The sequence below is a fragment of the Tachyglossus aculeatus genome, chromosome 5 (genome assembly GCF_015852505.1).
Source record: "Tachyglossus aculeatus isolate mTacAcu1 chromosome 5, mTacAcu1.pri, whole genome shotgun sequence".
Classification (NCBI taxonomy): domain Eukaryota; kingdom Metazoa; phylum Chordata; class Mammalia; order Monotremata; family Tachyglossidae; genus Tachyglossus; species Tachyglossus aculeatus.
In genome coordinates, this window is record NC_052070.1 from 22,728,238 (window position 1) to 22,742,354 (window position 14,117).

General features: G+C 48.7%; 1 protein-coding gene across 4 annotated transcripts in view; it reads left to right on the forward strand.

Moving 5' to 3' along the window:
- Nucleotides 1-14,117, forward strand: part of LDLRAD4 (low density lipoprotein receptor class A domain containing 4) — a 420,524-nt gene that overhangs the window by 93,486 nt on the left and 312,921 nt on the right. Inside the window, exon 1 of one of the 4 annotated variants that reach the window (XM_038746174.1) lies at nucleotides 12,336-12,366. The exons of the other annotated variants lie outside the window; for them this stretch is intronic. The gene's annotated coding sequence lies outside the window, so the exon portion shown is untranslated. Of the gene's footprint in view, nucleotides 1-12,335; nucleotides 12,367-14,117 lie in introns of those variants that run through there. 4 annotated transcript variants of the gene reach the window in all.

The following is a 14,117-nucleotide window of genomic DNA, read 5'->3' on the forward strand; positions in this document are numbered from 1 at the left end:
TTGGTTTTCCGCTTCAGCCAAAGCCTGAGAAGCAGTGTGGCTCAGTGGAAAGAGCACAGACTTGGGAGTCAGACATCATGGGTTCTATTCCTGGCTCCACCACTTATCGGCTGTGTGACTTTGGGCAAGTCACTTAACTTCTCTGTGCATCAGTTACCTCATCTGTAAAATGGGGATTAAGATTGTGAGCCCCACGTGGGACAATCTGATCACCTTGTATCTCCCCAATGCTTAGAACAGTGCTTTGCACATAGTAAGCACTTAACAAATACCATCATCATTATTATTATTATTATTATTATCCATTTTCATTCATTCATTCAATCATATTTATTGGGTGCTTACTGTGTGCAGAGCACTGTACTAAATGCTGGGGAAGTCCAAGTCGGCAACATCTGAGATCATTTCATCTGAGGTCAGTCACAGGTACTCTGCAGAAGGAAAGAAATGGCTTTCCTTCCAATGGGGTGGCAGCTGTATTTTTTTTTTTTTATGTCTGAGGATCAGTCACATCCCTTAACTTCGATCATCCTTCAGATTAGTCACCCATTTGGGGAATGAGGTTGTGGACCTCCTCTTAAACACTTACTATGTTTATGTCTGAGGATCAGTCACATCCCTTAATTTCAATCATCCTTCAGATTAGTCACCCATTTGGGGAATGAGGTTGTGGGACCTCCTCCTCTATCATCACCACTTGTGTGTATCCGTCTCCCTTGACCAATGCTGGATAATAATAATAATAATAATAGTACTTTTAAGCACTTATTGTGTGACTAGCACTGTTCTAAGCACTGGGGAAGGTACAAGATAATCAGGGATACAAAATAATCAGGTCAGACACAGTCCCTGTCCCACAAAGGGCTCACAATCTAATGAGAAGGGGGAAATAGGTATTGAGTCCCCATTTTGCAGATGAGGTAACTGAGGCACAGCAAAGTGAAATGGCTTGTCCAAGGTCACAAGAAGGCACATAGTAGAACTGGGGTTAGAACCTAGGTCCTCTGACTCCCAGGGCTATGCTCTTTCCACTAGGTCACACTGTGGTCCCTGCCCTTGAGCCACTTACAGACCAATGCAGGAGACAGGCAAGCCCAAAGGGTGTCCAAACAGTGGCCAAGAGCAAACGGAAAACCGTAGATTCATACGCGTAAGTAAGCAAAAAGGGAATGAACAAACTGATAACCCCATAAGTGCTAAGGGTGGCTTGACCTGCTCAGAGAAGTTGGGATGAGTTACCTTTTGATACCGATGGGCGCTGAACTTTCTTTTTAACATGGTGGCACACTCCGCTGCCGCTCTCTTGCCAGGCATAACCGGTGGACTGAAATGCTTTCACCTGTTGGGCTGCTGCCATTCTATTAATATTCCACTGAATTCCAAGGAAAGTTAGAGGACAAGCCGTTGCTTCCAGCAACCAGCTGATTTGGAGTGTAGCCTCTGCCAACTATTGTGGATATTTCTTTATCTCCTCAAAACAATCTCTTTTTTGCCCTTTTCTATTTTTCCTGCGTAATCAGGAAAAACGTTGACAAAGGGTACTGAAACTGTTCCCATCAAGATTCCTCCCACCCCACTGAGGTCTGGGATTCAGGCAAAAGTGATGCGGTCAGGGACAGGAGTGAAGGAGTGTCAATGTCACTCGCTGGCTATTTCCCCATGGGTTATCATGGGCTAAAATGGGGATTGAATGAGAATGATTTCTGCCCCATGTAGGGCTGACAGTCTTAATCCCTATTTTACAGATGAGGTAACTGAGGCATAGGGAAGTGAAGTGACTTGTGTGGCTTAGTGGCTTAGTGGAAAGAGCCCGGGCTTGCAAGTCAGAAGTCACGGGTTCTAATCCCGACTCTGCCACTAGCCAGCTGTGTGACCTTTGGCAAGTCAGTTAACTTCTCTGTGCTTCAGTTACCTCATCTGGAAAATGGGGATTAAGACTGTGAGCCCCCTGTGGGACAACCTGATTACCTTGTGTCTGTCCCAGTGCTTAGAACAGTGCTTGGCACATAGTAAGTGTTTAACAAATGCCAACTTGCCCAAGGTCACAGAGCAGACAAGTGGCTTAGCCGGTATTAGAATCCAGGTCCTCTAACTCCCAGGTTCAGGTTCTTTCTACTAGACCACACTGCTTCTTGACACTTTCTCCTGCTCCCCGCCTCCTCCAAGCCGGTGTTGAACTGTGTTTGTGTGGAATTGGGTGGAGGGAGCAGGGTGGTGATCCTGACTCCAGGAATCCCACATTGCCACCCCTGAAGGGAGTAGCTGTTCCATTGGGAGCTGCCAGGCTGGACTGGTGCCTCCCTGCAAACTGGCCCTAGTTTACCTGGTGACCTGGCAGGCCCCATTTAATCCTTCATTTAAGGGCATTACTGTGAGCCCGTTGTTGGATAGGGACCGTCTCTATATGTTGCCGACTTGTACTTCCCAAGCGCTTAGTACAGCACTCTGCACACAGCAAGCGCTCAGTAAATACGATGGAATGAGAGCACTCTACTAGGCTCTTGGAAAGTATAATTCAGCAATAAAGAGAGACAATCTCTGCCCACAGTGGGCTTACAGCCTAGAAGGGGAGAGACAGACATCAGAACAAGTAAACAGGTATCAATAGCATCAATATAAATAAATAGAATTATATATATATACATATCAAAACAAGTAAACAGGCATTAATACAAATAAATAGAATTGTAGATACGTACATCTGGACAGCCATTCACAAATCCTACTGTCTTTAACCAGATGCCCCAGCCTCACAGGGTGGGGCAGGAACCCCGGGCTTTGAGTGTCAAGCCGAAAAAGGAAAGAAGAATTGGACTCCAGGGCATGGAGATCTTTGCTTGGATTGAAAATTTGAATTCGAAATTCTGTGGTGACTGCTGATGCTCAACCCCCCCCACACCTGAATTGGTTTTTAAAGCGACAAAGTTGGGACTATTTCTTTCTATCTCCCAACCTCCTGCTCAGGGCTCTGCCCCCGAGGGCTCTCCCTGGTACCCACAGGTGCTGTTACTCATCTCTGTGAATTCACCTGTGCCCACCCTGTCTCATCACATTACTTCAAACCGTCTCTTATGCCCAGCCAGAGACAGGGGGACCGTCTGCCCTGTAACTCCAGATAGAGGTACCCCTCAGTCTTTGAGTGGGATGCCCTCTAACCAGGGCTGAGCTGACAAGAATGGACTCCCTGCAGTTTGAAACCTTCTCCCACCCAGTTCTCATCACCACTAAAATCCCTATCCCCCTTTCACCCATGAGCTAACCTACTCACTGGACCTCACTCTCAACTCTCATCTCTCCATGCCCTTTCCCCTGCCTGGAACTCTCTTTCCCTTCAAACATGCCAAGCTGAGAGCTTTCTTCAACTTCAAAAAGTCAATCTGAGGAAATAAATCCAGGTGTGTCTTCCATTTTGTTGATAATGTTAAGGTAACATAGCTGCTAGGATGTCACAAGAACATGTGTAATAGTTGGCACCTATGACCCCAGAGTCACTTTAATGCTTCAGTTTTGCAATCCTGCTTCCCAGTGTAATTCCTGGATAAAAGCCCCCTTTCCCCACTGTTTTCCTTGGACCCACTGCTCAGTAATGTTAGTAGTCAGCACAGGGTATTATTTAAGCTACTGGACATTTGTCTTGTGAATTTATAGTGTATTTTGCCCTGTTCTTAGCTTGACATATCTAGTAGAAAGAGTCTGGGCCTGGGAGTTAGAGGACCTAAGTTCTACTCAAGGTTCTGCCACTGGTCTGCTGTGTGACGATGGACAAGTGTGACCTAGGACCTATGTCTCTCTGCTATGTCTCAGTTTCCTCATCTGTAAAATAGGGATTAAATCCTATTTCCTCCTACTTAGGCTGTGAGCCTCATGTGATATCTAACCTGATTATCTTGTATCTACCCCAGTGCTTTAGAACAGTGCTTGGCACATAGTAAGTACTTAATGGACACTATTATTATTGTTATTGTTGTTATTATTTTTGTTATCTTTTAATACCATTACAAGGGATGTATGGTGTTAACACATATCCATCAGAAGACGTATTGTCACCACTCTGATGGAGAACACTTTTGGTTAAATCCAAAGATTCATCCTTTCAATTGATAGTTATTTCTAACTAATGCTGGGTTGATATTTGTTTCCGTGGTTCATTTTTGTAACCTCTTCCTGCTCTCATCTGGCTTTAAAACACATAATTGACTCTGTCCCTCCTACTTATCCACTCTTTTTTATTAATAATAATAATAATAATGATGGCATTTGTTAAGCGCTTACTATGTGTGAAGCACTGTTCTAAGCGCAGGGGGGATGCAAGGTGATCAGGTTGTCCCACATGGGGCTCACAGTCTTAATCCCCATTTTACAGATGAGGGAAGTGAGGCTCAGAGAAGTTAAGTGACTTGCCCAAGGTCACACAGCAGACATGTGATGGAGCCGGGATTAGAGCCCATGACCTCTGGCTCCCAAGCCCGTGCTCTTTCCACACCTCACTCGAGCTTGCATTCTTTGTTTCTCTCGAGCTAACCTACTCACTGGGCCTCATTCTCAACTCTCATCTCTCCATGCCCTTTCCCCTGCCTGGAACTCTCTTTCCCTTCAAACATGCCAAGCTGAGAGCTTTCTTCAACTTCAAAAAGTAAATCTAAGGAAATAAATCCAGGTGTGTCTTCCATTTTGTTGATAATGTTAAGGTAACATAGCTGCTAGCATGTCACAAGAACATGTGTAATGCCATGATGGGGTTGAAATAATTGCCCATTCAGCCATTAATTCTGTCTCTGATAATGGCACCAGAATGCTTGAAGGGATAGTATGTTTGTTGCCTTGTGGACACAATCCCCCCGTAACCTGTTAGCTCGTTGAAGGCAGGGAATGTGTCCGTTTGCTGTTGTGGTATACTCTCCCAAGTACTTTGCACACAGTAAGTGCTCAATAAATATGATTGAATGAATGAATAAACATGCTTGAGAGGGACCCTCTCATATCCCTAACTTTCCCCTCTCTGTCCCAAATGTTTCCTGTGGAAAGCCTGGCTACTCTGTAGTATAGGGCAGAATATTTGTGTATTTGTCAACTGGGAAAATGGAGGCGAGACCAACACTACATCAGACTGGCCCAGTGAAATGATTTGTAAATACATCAGGAGGGAAAGGATTCTATCGGCTTGGTCTGGTGGGCTTCAGGAGCACTGTGGGACATTGAGGTACAGCCAAACACGAGGACAAAACCAGCTTCTGCACGGGAAGGAATGAACTGGGGAACCCAGCTTGAACTCTGCCAGAGAGTGCTGGGTGGCTTCCGCGGCCTGTCAGAAAGTTCCTGTGACGTAAATGCCCTACAGGGAACCTGGAAAGTGGTAGGATTTGGAGTTCCTGGCCCGCACTGTGCCAACGCTTCTCCTGCCAAATGGCCCAGCAGCCGGGCTTGCCGGCTGCCCCAGGCTCTTTTGAAATGACTGAGGTTGACGGGACAATATGGCCTCTGTGCTCATGATTCTGTGGTGGTTCTCCTTTTGCAGAGGACCCTTTGGTGAATGATTTTTTTTTATTTTAATGGTATTTGTTAAGTGATGACTATGTGCCACACACTGAACTAAATTCTGAGGTAGATACAAGCTAATCAAGCTGGATACAGTCTTTGTCCCACATGGGACTCACAGTCTTAATCCCCATTTTACAGAATTTTCACTGAGATCTCAAACTGTGCCGTAACATCAAAGAAAAGGACAGAAACCCGCATTTAGTCAGCTGCCATTGCATAGCTACCTTATAATAATAATAATGATAACAATAGTGGTATGTGTGCCAAGCCCTCAACTAAATGCTGGGGTGAACACAAGGTAATCAGAACAGACACAGTCCCTGTCCTACAGTAGGGCTCACAGTCTAAAAGGAAGGACAATCAAACAATCAATCAGTTGTATTTATTGACTGCTTACTGTGTGCATAGCACTGTACTAAGTGCCTGGAAGAGTGTGAAAACAGAGTTGGTAGGTATATTCCCTGCCCACCAGGAGCTTAGAGGGGGAGACAGATGTTAAAATAAATTATGGTTATGTACAGAAGTGCTGAGGGACTGAGGGTGGGGTGAATATCAAGTGCTTAAAGAGTGTGCTCATTGTGGACAGGGATCATGTCTACCAACTCTGTTATACTGTTATACGGTAATAATAATGATGGTATTTGTTAAGCGCTTACTATGTGCCAAGCACTGTTCTAAGCGCTGGGGAGGTTACAAGGTGATCAGGTTGTCCCACGGGGGGCTCACAGTTTTAATCCCCATTTTCCAGATGAAGTAACTGAGGCCCAGAGAAGTGACTTGCCCAAAGTCTCACAGCTGACAGTTGGAGGAGCCGGGATTTGAACCCATGACCTCTGACTCCAAAGCCCGTGCCCTTTCCACTGAGCCACGCTGCTTCTCTACTTTCCCAAACACTTAGCACAGTGCTCTGTGCACAGTGAGCACTCAGTAAATACAATTGCCTGATACAGATCCAAATCCATAAGGAGTGAAGAAGGGAGAACCAAATATTTTATTCCCATTTTACAGACGAGGGAATGATTGTTCGGAGAGGTTAAATGACTTGCCAAAGGTCACACAGCAAGCAAGTAGCAGAACCGGGATGAGAACCCTGGTCCTCTGATTCCCAGGTCTGTGCTCTTTCTCTGTATATATGTATATATGTTTGTATGTATTTATTACTCTATTTATTTATTTTACTTGTACATATCTATTCTATTTATTTTATTTTGTTAATATCTTTTGTTTTTTTCCCTGTCTCCCCCTTCTAGACTATGAGCCCACTGTTGGGTAGGGACCGTCTCTATATGTTGCCAACTTGTACTTCCCAAGCACATCATCATCATCATCATCAATTGTATTTATTGAGTGCTTACTATGTGCAGAGCACTGTACTAAGCGCTTGGGAAGTACAAATTGGCAACATATAGAGACAGTCCCTACCCAACAGTGGGCTCACAGTCTAAAAGGGGGAGACAGAGACCAAACATACTAACAAAATAAAATAAATAGAATAGATATGTACAAATAAATTAAATAAATAAATAAATAGAGTAAAAAAATATGTACAAACATATATACAGGTGCTGTGGGGAAGGGAGGGAGGTAAGATGGGGAGATGGAGAGGGGGACGAGGGGGAGAGGAAGGAAGGGGCTCAGTCTGGGAAGGCCTCCTGGAGGAGGTGAGCTCTCAGCAGGGCCTTGAAGGGAGAAAGAGAGCTAGCTTGGGGGATGGGCAGAGGGAGGGCATTCCAGGCCCGGGGGATGATGTGGGCCAGGGGTCGATGGCGGGACAGGCGAGAGCGAGGTACGGTGAGAAGATCAGCGGTGGAGGAGCGGAGGGTGCGGACTGGGCTGTAGAAGGAGAGAAGGGAGGTGAGGTAGGAGGGGGCGAGGGGATGGACAGCCTTGAAGCCCAGGGTGAGGAGTTCCTGCCTGATGCGCAGATTGATTGGTAGCCACTGGAGATTTTTGAGGAGGGGAGTGATATGCCCAGAGCGTTTCTGGACAAAGATAATCCGGGCAGCAGCATGAAGTATGGATTGAAGTGGAGAGAGACACGAGGATGGGAGATCAGAGAGAAGGCTGATGCAGTAGTCCAGACGGGATAGGATGAGAGCTTGAATGAGCAGGGTAGCGGTTGGGATGGAGAGGAAAGGGGCAGATCTTGGCAATGTTGCGGAGCTGAGACCGGCAGGTTTTGGTGACGGCTTGGATGTGAGGGGTGAATGAGAGAGCGGAGTCGAGGATGACACCAAGGTTGCGGGCTTGTGAGACGGGAAGGATGGTAGTGCCATCAACAGAGATGGGAAAGTCAGGGAGAGGGCAGGGTTTGGGAGGGAAGACAAGGAGTTCAGTCTTGGACATGTTGAGCTTTAGGTGGTGGGCAGACATCCAAATGGAGATGTCCTGAAGGCAGGAGGAGATGCGAGCCTGGAGAGAGGGGGAGAGAGCAGGGGCAGAGATGTAGATCTGGGTGTCATCAGCGTAGAGATGATAGTTGAAGCCGTGGGAGCGAATGAGGTCACCAAGGAAGTGCGTGTAGATCGAGAACAGAAGGGGACCAAGCACTGAACCTTGGGGAACCCCCACAGTGAGAGAATGGGAGGGGGAGGAGGAGCCTGCAAAAGAGACTGAGAAAGAACGACCAGAGAGGTAAGAGGAGAAGCAGGAGAGGATGGAGTCTGTGAAGCCAAGGTCAGATAGCATGTTGAGAAGAAGGGGTGGTCCACAGTGTCAAAGGCAGCTGAGAGGTCGAGGAGGATTAGGACAGAGTATGAGCTGTTCGATTTGGCAAGCAGGAGGTCATTGGTGACCTTTGAGAGGGCAGTTTCCGTGGAATGTAGGGGACGGAAGCCAGACTGGAGGGGGTCGAGGAGAGAGTTGTTACTGCACATAATACAGTGCTCTGCACACAGTAAACACTCAATAAATATGATTGATTGATTGATTGATTTCCATTAGAGAAGGTAAGAACAGGCCAAAATACACTGTAAGATTTGCCCCCTTGCTTAGTATTTCCCAGCTCCATGACCCTGACCCTCCCAAATGGGACGTTCCCTTCACCAACCCCGATCAAATGCAAACCTCCGGAGGCCACGGAAGATGTACATGAGACATGAGCTTGGCTTGCGAATGGTGGTGGGGGACATCAGGAACTACTTCTCCTTGGGCACAGAGGAGAATCAATACAGTATCCCGGTGTTCCGTACTCTATATTGGGAAGTGGAATGTTTTGTGTGGAGGAGAGTGGGCTTATCTGTACTCTAGACTGTTAAAACCATTGTGGGCTGGGAACCGACTGTTATATTGTATTCTCCCAAGGACTTAGTACAGTGTTTGGCACACCGTAAGCACTCAATAAATACCAGTGATTGACTGAGTGATTGCACTCTGCTTGTTTTTTAGGTTTTAGTGTGGAGTTAATAGTTTTCAGCTGTCAGGACAGATATGTTTAGGATTTCAATTAGGGAAAATGGGTGTTTTTCTGTAGGAGGATGTGCAGGTTTGTGCCAATGTCATAACTACTGTGTGGATCTAATAACAGCTGGTGTAGACTGTGGAAGGTCTCTAATTTTTCCTTTTTAAGTTGAAACAGTTGTGTATGCTTGGTTTTCTGGAGGGTGCTCGAACCCCTTTATTTCTCAGTTATTTCTGGGTGACGTGCTTAAATGATTCAAACTTTTCCATCCGTGTCTGTCTTTTTCCCAGTTCGCCGGCAGCAGGGCCGGTGACAGACCCGGGCCTGGGGTTAGCCCAGCATCCTAGCCCCCATCTTCCACCCCGCACTGCCCCACTCCCCACCCCCCAGCCAAGGCTAGGCCTTTTCAGCAGCTGGTGTTGGAGGGCACCGTCACAACCCGACCAGGATGCCCACACTGGAGAATCTCATTTCGCTGTCCAGGCATTCAGCTTGGGGACGGGGAAAGCGCCTTCACTCCGGAAAATGTTCTTGAAACTGGGAGTGACTGGTCACGGCCCATCTGTGGCCGGAAACACGGCTCCATCAGACTCCCGCTGAGCGGCCGTCCGGCCTCGTTGACTCCCAAGGAATTCTTTGGCTTGGACTCGTCCGGCCGCAGCCTCTATGGAGCTGCCCCTGCAGGTTCGGCAGATGGTTCGCTGTGGGTCAGACTGGGTGGGGGGATCCTGCCCGGGGCGGGGGTAGGGGGTGGCTTGGGTTAGAGGATTAACTCCTGCCTGTTGCCCGCCCCCACCCTCGGCTCAACTCTGTGACTCGAGGCAGAGACCCCTCGAGTCAGAGAGCTCTGTTTGCTCATTAATTTTATCCAGAGCAGATGGTCGTGGCAGGGGACTGGAGCACATATCCATGCCCAGGGAAGCAGGAGTGGTGAAATATGCTCTAGTAAATGCGTCAACAATCTCTGCGAGGAAATGAGGTTCCCCAGGTTGGGAACGGACTGTCTGGCAGCACAGGGAAGCCCCGGAGAGGGTGGCGAGAGCGGCGAGGGCTGGCCACCTGGATCTCTCTCACAGTCCCCAGCCACTCTCCTTACCCACCCACACACACTCATCTGTTCCCTCCGTGGCCTCTGGGGCTTCACATTTGATCGGGGGCCAGTGGAGGAAATGTCCCAGGTGAGAGGGTAAGGGGCAGGGGGCTGGGAAATATTCACCAAGGGGGCAAACAAGTCTGGTACCTCTCTGCCTTGAAGAGACAAGAATCCTATTAGCACCTTTCTTACCTCAGCGGCTTAGTTTGTGCTTTTCGGGGAGGGATGGGGCTGTGTGTGTGTGTGTGTGTGTGTGTGTGTGTGTGTGTATGTGCGCGCGTGCCAAAGAGACACAGTCCAAGTTCTCAAGACCCAAGCCAAGCCCCACCTTGGCCTGATTAACACATCTGAGCATCTGCAGAAATGTACAGGCACTGGCTGAGGGACGCTTTCTCCGAAATTTTCCCCGGCCCGCCAAATCCCATGGTCACTCAGAGTCTGGCTCTCCCTGTGGACAGATGGGCAGTGGACCCCCAACCCCACTTAATTAAACTCTCTTCTGCATCACCCAGCACCACAGCACTTATGTACATATCCATAATTAATTTATTTATGATGTCTATCTCCCCATCTAGACTGTAAGCTCACACTGGGCAGGGAATGTGTCTGTTGTATTGTTGTCTTGCGCGCTCCCCAGCGCCCTGCACACAGCAAGTGCTCAGTAAATGCGACTGATTGACTAATCCTTTCCCACCCTGTGCTCCCTTCTTGGAGAGCATCATCATTTGATCATCTTCTCATCTTCTCGCTCACCCAATGCCTCAGATCACATTCTCCCCTTCTCTTTGCCACCTCTGTCAGATGTCACAGTCAACTGTTCATCTAAATCATTTCCCCTCTAAGCCAGGGAGCAGCTGGAGGGTGGGGCACTGCTTTTAAAGCCTTGGTCCATCCGGAAATGTTCCCAGGGAAAAAAACGTCCTTTTTGAGGTAATTAAGTTCTTGGTGAGATTCCTTCAACTTAAAACCAGGCATTGTTAGCCTCATTTTAAAAAGCAGTGACCTCCGGAAAACATCTCTTTAAGTCTTTGGTCTAAACTGAGTGCTATGAGCCCCATGAGGCTCAGTACACTGCCAGGACCATTCAATAAATACTGAGTTTGAGTACGGTGTCAGTGAAGGCTTTTGCTTTTCAAAATTTTTGTAAATTTTACTATTTCCCAGGAAGCAATTGGCACTTGGGGGTGACCGCTGTTTCCTCCTTGCCTCATCGGGTGGGTCCTGGAGGCCTGTCTATTGCCTGCCATGGAGGATCAGCCTCTTATTCTAAGGTGTCTTTCCTCGTCTCCTCACCCCAACTGGGGCCTCTCCCCTTCCTGCCACCAACTAGCCCGTCTAAATGTGCTTATGTTTGGAGGCTTAAACATTGGAATAGATTAGATTGCTTTAGCCCAACCCTAGAATAAAGGCTCTAGTTATTTTAACAACAACCAAAAAAATTCCTGCAGTCTTCAGCTATTTCTGGCTATAGACTGGTAATTAGCATGCCGCTTGTAATTCACTGCTGTCTCGGGCTCTGTCTGTTTTCTCGTTCCGACGCAGAGCTCCGGGTGAGTGCCGGGTTTATCCTGTTCGGAAATGGGATTTCTGTGGCGACCTCTAAAATGCCACCGTGAGATTAATCACCTCCAAAGCAAGAGTTCGCCGGCCCGGGTGTCTGCCGCCCGATGGTGAGTTTGAAGCGGAGGATCCTGCAGAATGAAGGCGCAGCTGGCTAGGCCGGGGTTTAAATCGTATCTAGTTTCAGGGAACACTGTGCCATCATCCCCTCCGGCGGGAGGGGCTGATGCTTCCGGGGAAGAGGTGGCTGAAGAGTGGGGGGTTCGGGGATCCGCCGAGGAGTCGAGTCGATCTGTTTCTGGTTTTGTTTGGGGGAAATACTCGTCGTCTGGGGTTAAGAAATTTTCTGGTACCGATGAAGGAGGCCCGACGCAGACAGTCGTCTTCCACGTGGTCAGAATCGCCCAGGTGCAGGGACGGTCCCTGCGGTGGATTTCTCCATAGCTGGGCGGATGGGAGAATTGGACTGTCGCTTCCCCACACCATCTCGGACACCTTCTTCTCAGCAGCGGCAATGGCTCTGGGCTTGTGGGGATCAAGCCGCCCAACCAACACAACCCTACCATTCTGACCCTGTGCCGGTTTCTCCAGCGGCCCGTTGCTTATGTAGTGTTTTCATTCCCAACGGTGGGTCTTTGCCCGGCAGTGTTGCCGGGGAGGGGGCTGGTCCACGGCCAGGTTCGGCCTCATCACCAGTGAAGATGGGGTCAGAAAAGCAGGCACTGGCTCCAGTCGCTGACTGACTTCCTGGAGCTGCGTTGGGTTTCCTCCTCAGGTTTGACGGTTCATTCCTGCTTGAGGCTGATCGCATCGGGTTGTCGTTGGGTGGGGTTTGATGGGGGAGTGGGGTGGGTCCTCTGTGGGCTCCCTGGTGGGGGTGCATGATCTATAGGGTGGATGGGGGTTTGGTGATCATTTGGGGCAGGGGTTGCCTCAGTTCCCCGCTGTTCCTGTGGGCCTGAGTCACTGATCCTGGGCTGCCAAAAGAAGACAGGTTCCAAGCAGGGGGAAAGTTTTGGGATTCCTCTTTAGAATGACATAATAATAATAATAATAATAGTATTTGTTAAGTGATTACTATGTGTCGAGTACGGTTTTAAGTGCTGGGGCGGATGCAAGCTAATCAGGTTGGACATAGTCCCTGTCCCACAAGGGGCTCACAGTCTTAATCCCCATTTTATGGATGAGGAAACTGAGGCACAGATAAGTTAAGTGATTTGCCCAAGGCCGCATAATAGACAAGTGGCAGAGCAAGGATTAGAACCCAAGTCCTTCTGACCCCTAGACCTGTGCTCTATCCACTACGCCATGCTGCTTTCCTGACTTGTCAGGGATGGTCTTGGAGGAGCAGGTTGGAATGCCAGGCTGGGTGCTTCCCTGAGACCCTGCTGACTTGGAAGCCGAGGGAAACATACCGGGGGGGTTTTAGAAGTGGACTACACCTGCGTGGTTCTCCCTTCACCTCCTGGCCCAAGGCACTCCCGGAGAAGAGGGTGGAGTGGTCAAGAAGCAGCAATATTTTTCTAGTGGTATCAGATTCGAATGAGTGAGTGGCTTCACCCAGTGGCCCCCAGGGTGAAAGTGGATTAAGGAGGGGGTTTCCCAGGCAGGGGGGACATTAAGTCTGTCTTTGTGTCAGGGGGAATAGAAGGAAGGAACATTCTAGAGGGCAGCTGGGGAATTTAGGGCAATGCAGTAGAGTGCGTTACCAAAGGACGAGGTGCAGTAAATGTGTGGCCTGCAGGCATTGGGCAGTCCGGGTGGACTCTCTAAGGGGGCAGCAGCCACTCCAAACTGCTACTGCTTTGGCCAATTTCGGTCCCGTTCCCCTTCTCTCCGACCACAGCCAAGAATCTGTCTTGAAGGTCTGGAAAATTGGAATGATACTTTGAAACCTTGCCTCACTTTTTCTCTCAGAGCCCACAGAATATTTCCCATCGCCTAGGCCCCAGCCAGGCCTTCGGAATGGGAGTCGGTAGGAGGTGAAGCAGCCCGGTCAGGCTAATAGAGTCAGGATTGAGCAGGCAGCAGAGCTGAGCTCCTCCCACCCCAGGCTGTGGCTCAGACCACTAGAGCATATTGACCCTTCACCTTGAACTCAACAACCTGAAAATAGCAGCTGAAATGCAGGCATGGGGCCTTTCTGAAAGGAGAGTCGGCAGAGACACTGGGGGATGATGAGAGATCTTCCCCGTTCTCTATATTCCTCTGCTTTTCCCACCCACCCTCATCCTTAGATCCCTCCCTTAATCATACTAATGATAATGATGGCATTTATTAAGTGCTTACTATGTGCAAAGCACTGTTCTAAGCACTGGGGAGGTTACAAGGTGCTCAGATTGTCCCACGGGGGGCTCACAGTCTTAATCCCCATTTTACAGATGAGGTAACTGAGGCCCAGAGAAGTTAAGTGTCTTGCCCAAAGTCACGCAGCTGACAGTTGGTGGAACCGGGATTTGAACCCATGACCTCTGACTCCAAAGCCCGGGCTCTTTCCACTGAGCCACGCTGCTTCTCTGCTTCTCC